The following is an 8,627-nucleotide window of genomic DNA, read 5'->3' as shown; positions in this document are numbered from 1 at the left end:
TCTCGGGTGTGTCTGGACTCAAACTGAGGACTTGGTATAAATTTTTTTAAAGGAAAACCATTTTTATAAAAAGGATTTTGAAAAGAGAAAAGGGTGTGGTACATGCAATCAGCTGTCATAACTCAAAATTTTAGACCTAGCATGGTCTAAACCCTAACCAAGTACTAGTGTAAACTACATTGCAATCCTTGGTGCATTGTATCCCCTATGGCCATTAGGACATGTTTATAAACTAGTAACTAAGAATAGATTGAAAACTATGTTGGATTAAGCAAGTATAAGTTAATATAAGGCAAAAGATAAAGTTTAAAATCATAAAATAACCCACCACAAAAGAGTTATGGTCTTAAGCTTCTAGAAATCATGAGTTTACGGCCAAGAATTCATGGAGGAAAAGGGATTCACGGTCCAAAACATCTAGAACATATAGTTTACGGTCCAAAGTATCAAAGCAAGAGGGTGTTCACGGTTTTAGGGATAAGCCAAAGGTAGTTCACGGTTTGGAATGAAGATTTAAATGGTGTTCTCGGCCTTAAAGCTTAAACAATTGACATTTACAGTTTGGAATAAAAATAAAAATTAGTTCACGGCCAAACAATCTAAATACTTTTGTGTTCACGGCTGGCAATGGATTCATGGGGTGTTCACGGTTGAACTTGAATCAAAAACTCAATAACCAAACCCATTAGAACCGTAAACCCTTTCATATATCTTCATATCTTATCCATAGTTAGCTTCCCAATGTGATACCTCCGTAAACATCAGATTCACCGCCTGAAGAGCTTCCTTCATACTAAAGATACATAATAGAAATCATTTGTTACACTTCTCACATGCAGTAAACTATTTCCTCACAATTCCCTCTCAATTCTCAAACTTCTTTCCTCTCAAACTCCATCCTCTCTATTTTAAGCTCCAGAAGATTGTTCTTCTTTCAAACGAGTTACAAGCTTAAGTAAGTATTCTGCAATTATTTAGTGTTTATGAAACACTTATGTTATAAAGATCATCTTATTCACACAATATTGTGTGTTTAAAAACATTAGGATCACGACATCTTTCCCGTATTATAGCCCGAAGGTCACCGTTTCTATTACGTATTCAAAACTGTTACCACACATAAGGTGAGTCCATACCCCTGCGTTTTTACTATTTTTCACCGTTTTAGGGGGGGGGGATACAAGTTAACACAAGGATATTGTGTTTACGAATAAATGATTTCTAAATATTTCTAAAATGACTTTAACTACTGAAACTCTTTTAAATACCGTTAAACTTCTTTAAATGTTTTATAAAATCTTTTAACTTATATTTTACCAAAATCATATATATATATATATATATATATATATATATATATATATATATATATATATATATATATATAAGATTTAAAGGGCTTAGGGCTAATAATTCGATTTATTTCCTTTTCCTTGTTTGGATGTGGGCTTAGCGTAGAGTTATTTGTCCGAATGTCGTTTCACTTTTAATTATATATGTTTATATATATATATATATATATATATATATATATATATATATATATATATATATATATATATGAATATAAAAGTTACTTCAATCGAATTCATTACCCTTTTGTAACATGTTGATCAAAGGGGGTACTTTCTCGAATAATTCATATCAAAACAGAATATAAATATAAATTATAATAGGTATAACTTATGAAACTGTCACTCTATTTTCACTAGTCAAGTATATAGAGTTTAACTATATATATATACTCTCGTACAAATTTCTTTACATATACTTTACATATTAAGTATACTAAAAATACATTGTACCGGGTTCGCACTAACGGGGTACAAATACAACGTACCGGTTTATGCTCGAACGAGGTACAAATACATCGTACCAGGTTTGCACTAACGGGGTACAAATACAACGTACCGGGTTATGCACGAACAGGGTACAAATACATCGTACCGGGTTTGCACTAACGGGGTACAAATACATCGTACCGGGTTTGCACTAACGGGGTACAAATACAACGTATCGGGGTACAAATACAACATACCGGTTTAAAACGAAGAAAAACATAACATTATTGAAAACAATTCTTTTATAGTTTTATTGTGAACTAAAACTATGTACACTAATACATAGTACAACAACAACACTTATACAGTTTGGTTTTATGGTATTAAAACTACTTTTCAGTTATATAAGAACATATAGGATTTTCTGAAGGGAACACATTCATCATTTCAAAATGGATCATTAATGTTAATTATATGATTACTTGGTGAATACGATAGAGTTATATATAATGAAGATCCGATGGGCAGTGGAATGTGTGACTTCCGCCTTATTTCTTGTTCCTTGTTTGGTTGTGGGCTTAGGGCAGATCCACACATTCAACTGTCTATTCGATCTGTATTATATATAATTTATATTCACTAAATAATCACAGAAGGAACGGTTACAGTCATATTACTCATTAAGAAAATATAGGATTTTCTGGAGGAACAGGCGAACTTTTCCAAAGAACAAAGAGTATACTTTTTATAACAAAAATACTTATGAACTTACCAACTTTAATGTTGACACTTTTTCAAACCACTTGTATTCTCAGGATCGATAGTAGACAGGTACCCTCTAAGGTGTTGCGAAGACGGAGCTTTACATCTTAACTTTTCCTATAGTTTTAATGTAAATCATGAAATGTTTTGAAAACAATGTAAACTTTATATTATTAATACGATGGTTGTTGTTGCTTTGATTACTATTATACAATTGTTGTGACACTGTACATGACGTCATCCACCCCCGGACGTTTCCGCCGTTCAGGTTTGGGGGTGTGACATCAGCCGAGCTCAAGTAAGTTCTCCCAGATTACCGATACATGTTTGTTATGATATGATATGATTATGTGAGCTGCATGCTAGATTAGGGCTAAGGATCTAGGAAGGATGTCTTGTATGTCCGCTATATGTGTATGAGAACAGCATGCTAGATTAGGGGTAATGTGACATCCCCATTTTCACGGCCAGAAAAGACCGATTTGTTTATGCTTCATTTTTAGAATCAGAGTATACTTTTATAGAAAAGTGTTGCGGAATTTTGTCCCCAGAAAACATGATAAGTATGTTTTCAAAACATTTTCCGAAAAAAAATGTATTTTATTCATTTTAAAACTTTGGGATGTCAACGTCAATACAGAAACATAAGCATAAACAGAACTTACATTCATTTACGCTAGTGATCTACATCTCTTTAATCTCTCAGTGTAGTGCGGCTTAATATCGACACCTGTGATACAATAAACTGAGTGGGTCAGGTTGGGAAACCTGGTGAGTACATAGGGATTTCAATCCCACAACGTTATATCATATATATATTTTAGAACTCACAAAATATACAATTTCACCATATATATAAGCAACTTTACCCCACCCTGTCGATTCCTCACAACGAAACGATCCATACACTAAGGTTAACTTCTTTACCTAATCCATACTCCCAGATCCAAAATTTACCTCTTTACCTAATCCATACTCCCAGATCCAAAATTTACCTCTTTACCTAATCCATACTCCCGGATCGGATAAATCTGATCCATACTCCCGGATCTGAAATTTACCTTCTTACCTAATCCATACTCTCGAATCGGGTATGTCTGATCCATACTCCCGGATCTGAAATTTACCTTCTTACCTAATCCATACTCCCGGATCGGGTATGTCTGATCCATACTCCCGAATCTGAAATTTACCTTCTTACCTAATCCATACTCCCGGATCGGGTATGTCTGATCCTTACTCCCGAATCTGAAATTTACCTTCTTACCTAATCCATACTCCCGGATCGGGTATGTCTGATCCTTACTCCCGGATCTGAAATTTACCTTCTTACCTAATCCATACTCCCGGATCGGGTATGTCTGATCTTTACTCCCGGATCTAAAATTTACCTCTTTACCTAATCCATGCTCCCGGATCGGGTATGTCTGATCCATACTCCCGGATCTAAAAACACATAACTATGTCCTAACCATACTCCCGGACTAAGGACAACTGACTAAGTCTAATCCATACTCTCAGATAGATGGCAAGTCTTAAAGTTATTCCCTCCGTGTATATCTCATTTGTACTCACAAGGAGATACTACCCAATATCCCTCTTAATTTATTTAGGCCTACTCTATATCCTAAATCATCTTATATTTATCAGATATGCTCTTAACACGTATTACAGGCAGTATCAAAACCAACTATTTCATCTACCCATGTTCTACCCAACATATTCGTAGATATAAAATACATATACAGTTCAGATCTGAAGGAAAAAGTTTAGATCTAAAAAGAAATTACATATACGGTTCAGATCTGAAGGAAAAGGACTAGATCTGAAAAAAAACAAAATACATCTACAGCCTAGATCTGAAGAAAAATGTTCAGATCTGAAAACAAAATACATCTACGGTTTAGATCTGAAAAACAAAGAAGTTTAAATCTTTCATCTAGCACATATCTCAAGTAAACAGATAATATGCACACATAAACTCTTTAACAAATATTTAATTCTTTAAAAAATATTAATACTTTAATTAATACTTGTATTAAAATCATGTTCATGAAAGGGACTATGCACTCACTAGATAAGGTGATGATTCGGACAACACTTCGCTTCTCAAAATAATCTTCTTTGACAAAACCGGGAGGTTTCCTTGAAAACCGGACTCTACGCGGGCAGAGTTTCAAACCGAAAAACTCTTTTTCTCGAAGACTCCAGGCACTCCGGGGCTTTCTTTAAGTGCTAGGGAAGTTTCCTAGGCTTTTGGGGATGTTTTGGGAGGTTTGGAGAGTAAGTAGAGAGGGAAAGAAAGGGTAAAAAGTGTGAGAAACGAAGGGGCTCTCGGGTGGTATTTATAGGCTGGAAAAGGCTCCAACTCGTCGAGTTTCTGGCCCAACTCGTCGAGTTTCTGACCCCCAACTCGTCGAGTTGCTGGTCCAACTCGTCGAGTTGGTGCCACGTTTCGTCATCAGATTGCGCCACGTCACCCAGTTCGCTGCAGCACCCTGCCGACTTCAATACTTTGTAACTTTCTCATACGAGCTCCGTTTTCGACGTTCTTTATATCCACACGTAGGTAGGAACATGCTCTACAACTTTCCTTTAGACTCCCTTGGCTAATTCTCGACCGATTTTAACTTTAAGAGTATGAGAAGATTATAGTGCTAAACAACCGTGTAGAATTCATAACTTCTACATACGGACCCCGTTTTCGACTGTCTTTTTATCGTTGAGCTTCTATTAATGATATCTTCAATTCTCATTTAGTTTGTATCGGCTAAAAATTGCTCGATCTAAAATTCGAACTCCGGGCTGCACACTGTTGTGCCGAAACTTGGAAAAATCATAACTTCTTCATACGAAGTCAGATTTGGACGTTCTTTTTACGCACGCTCTCGGTTTAGCGAACACTACGACTTCCGTTTAGATCGCTAAGGATAAAAAAGCACTTTATCATAAACTCACCTTTTACGTCATGTAGTGTCGTGCCGGTTATGTCGCGAAACTTCGACAAGTCATAACTTCTCCGTTATAACTCGGATTTCGGCATTCTTTATATCTCCGGAACCCTTGAGACATGTACTATTTCTTGGTTAAGATTATTTACTCTAAATAACCTTCTATCAAAAAGTCATTTTTAATGCTCATTGTCTTTAAATTGACTAGCCAAAATATGTGGGCGTTACAATTATCTCCCCCTTAGCATGATTACGTCCCGGAATCATCAATAAAACATCGCTGTATAATGACTCCATGCGTTATCTCCTCATCCTAGGTAATAATCGTAACTTCTATGTTTTCTTTGAATGAGTATCTAACTTCTAGTTTTCTTGACTACAGGCGGTGCTTGATCTTGCACCCGCACTCTGTCCCACATTAGGCTTTCAATCATGACCTTCCTGTCACAATCTCGGCCCTTATTGGAGACTCCTTCTTTAACGAACTTAAGATAAGTTCTCTGATTACTACAATGGACCGATGTGTCATATTCTAATGACCTATCATCGTGTGATACAACGTTTAGACTCAGGTCTCTTAGAGTGAAATTCTAGAATGGAATATACCTTCCTTCATGTTCTAATGTGATATAATCACCTTTTATCATGTAGCATTTCTAGCTACAAGTTTCTCACAATCGCTTTGATTATCTTTCACTTCAATCTTCTGGCTTAAGTCGGATGTTGCATCAAACTTGGTTCTCCGAACCACGTAACATACTCCTCGTAGTCGGATTCAATTCGATATGACCACTAGGGTCGGAATAACAATAATCTTCTTAGTCATTACCGAAACGATGGTAACGACATGCTTGAATAAAACGGTATCAATTACTAGCTTCTTGGTAACCTTGTGACGTTCCCTGATCCAAGTGTGAGTAATGTGCTTCCGGTAGTATAGGCCTCTACTACCTTTCACACCTACTCATACTCGTCCCAAGTATTGTCTCACAGTTTTCCAATTAACCATAAAAAAATCACATAACAACTTGACACATCAGATAACAAAACGAAGGTTTTATATTATTCCTTGAAACGATTACATGGGTATTCAATTTCACCCTACACTATGCCTCTAATGATAGGCTACACCACATGATCCTATCTATATGGCTATTTGTGGATATATATATGGATCCTCACTATTGATCCCTTGCATCCTCGCCTGCTTCATGAAGGATCATCGGGAAGGCCCTTGCTTTTGGCTTTGGTGGTATGTTCAGTTTTGTAACCCCTTCCCTCTTTGGGCAGTCTTGCTTGAAGTGTCCTTCTTCACCACATTTAAAGCAAACTTCTCTCTCGGTTGTGCATTCGTTGGCATAGTGACCAGTCTTCCCACATTTGAAGCATGTCATCTCTCTAGAGCATCTCCCAACGTGCTTCCTTCTGTACCTGTCACACCACTTTTCTTCATTGTTATCCCCATACCTCTTGTTGTTGGGTTCAGACCTTGGGAACTTATTTTTGTTTTCGGATCTTGAAGACCCATCAGACTTCCTCTTATCGCAAACTTCAACCTTATTGGTGGTTCTTCCTTTGATCATTTCTTCAACAGACTTAGCAGTCCAGATGGCTGCCTCGAGAGTAGGTGCCTGGCGTACTGAAACAGAGTATTCCCATGGTAGTCCTTTTGTATATCTATCAATTTTTGTCAACTCGTCAGGGACGATGCGCAAGGCAAACTCCATCTTGTCTGTGAAGGCATTGGTATACTCATCAATAGACATGCTTCCCTTCTTTAACGTCAGGAATTGGTTCTCTAGCTCTAGCAGATTTTGGGCCGAGCAGTACTTGCGCTTGAAATGCACCAAGAACTCTGCCCAAGTCAGTTGCAGGGGCTCATTGGGGCTTAGGGTCTTCCCCAGGGTGTTCCACCAGCGAACAGCACCACCTCTGAACTGACGTACTGCAAATGTAGTTTGTAGCTTGCCTTTGCAACCACATGTTATAAAGGCCAACTCCACTTCTGAGATCCAATCCATGACTCCAATCGGATCTTCTTTCCCATTGAAATTCGATGGCTTGCAAGTTGTGAAGTCCTTATACTTGCATCTGTTCCTCTTGTCGCCTTCATCTTGGTTGTTCCTTGTAACTACTGGCGGTTCAGCTTGACTCACAGTGCAGCTGTAATTCCCTTCCTCCGACTGTCTGTCATTCAGTTCTGGTTGTTCAATAGGCATCGAAGGTTCATCGCTGTTATTCAGCAACAGTTGCCTCATTTCTTCCCTCTGTTCAACCATCATAGCCCGAATCATGGCTTGTACTCCAGCCATGGTGATTGGTTCAGGTGCACCTTCTACTACAACAGGTATTTGCTCAATCACTGGGGGCTGTTGATTCGTATTTCCATTTGCTTTCCCAACTCCACTTCGGGTTCTTGCCATTTCGATCTATACACCAATTCAGACGTTCGGTGTGTGATGACGAGAATTAAGATAGGAAAGATTTTATTTACGATCGACGTGTAAATTTCCCTATCACTCCGAAAAGTTACATGCCAGTTCTAATACCGTAATCAAACGTTTAGAAATCTGAACACATAAAATTTCCAGATCCGGTCGGCAACAGACCATAGATCCGATCATATAACGTATATCATAAACCATTTAGCACATAAAAGCATGTTAGGCATTTTCCCTAAATAAGCTAGTGCTTGTGTCTATTCAGGTGTACTACCTAAAATATATTAGACACACTCCTCACAATCATCGCTTAGCATTCTAAGTTTAAGTCTAGAAATAAATCCTTATTCCTAGTTCGCTTAAACTAATGCTCTGATACCAACTGTGACATCCCCATTTTCACGGCCAGAAAAGACCGATTTGTTTATGCTTCATTTTTAGAATCAGAGTATACTTTTATAGAAAAGTGTTGTGGAATTTTGTCCCCAGAAAACATGATAAGTATGTTTTCAAATCATTTTCCGAAAAAAAAGTATTTTATTCATTTTAAAACTTTGGGATGTCAACGTCAATACAGAAACATAAGCATAAACAGAACTTACATTCATTTACACTAGTGATCTACATCTCTTTAATCTCTCAGTGTAGTGCGGCTTAATATCGACACCTGTGATACAATAAACTGAGTGGGT

The sequence above is a fragment of the Lactuca virosa genome, chromosome 6 (genome assembly GCF_052849685.1).
Source record: "Lactuca virosa cultivar CGN04683 chromosome 6, Lactuca_virosa_CGN04683_v6, whole genome shotgun sequence".
Classification (NCBI taxonomy): Eukaryota; Viridiplantae; Streptophyta; class Magnoliopsida; order Asterales; family Asteraceae; genus Lactuca; species Lactuca virosa.
The sequence above is the reverse complement of the archived record's forward strand: the minus strand, read 5'-3'. Positions refer to the sequence as shown.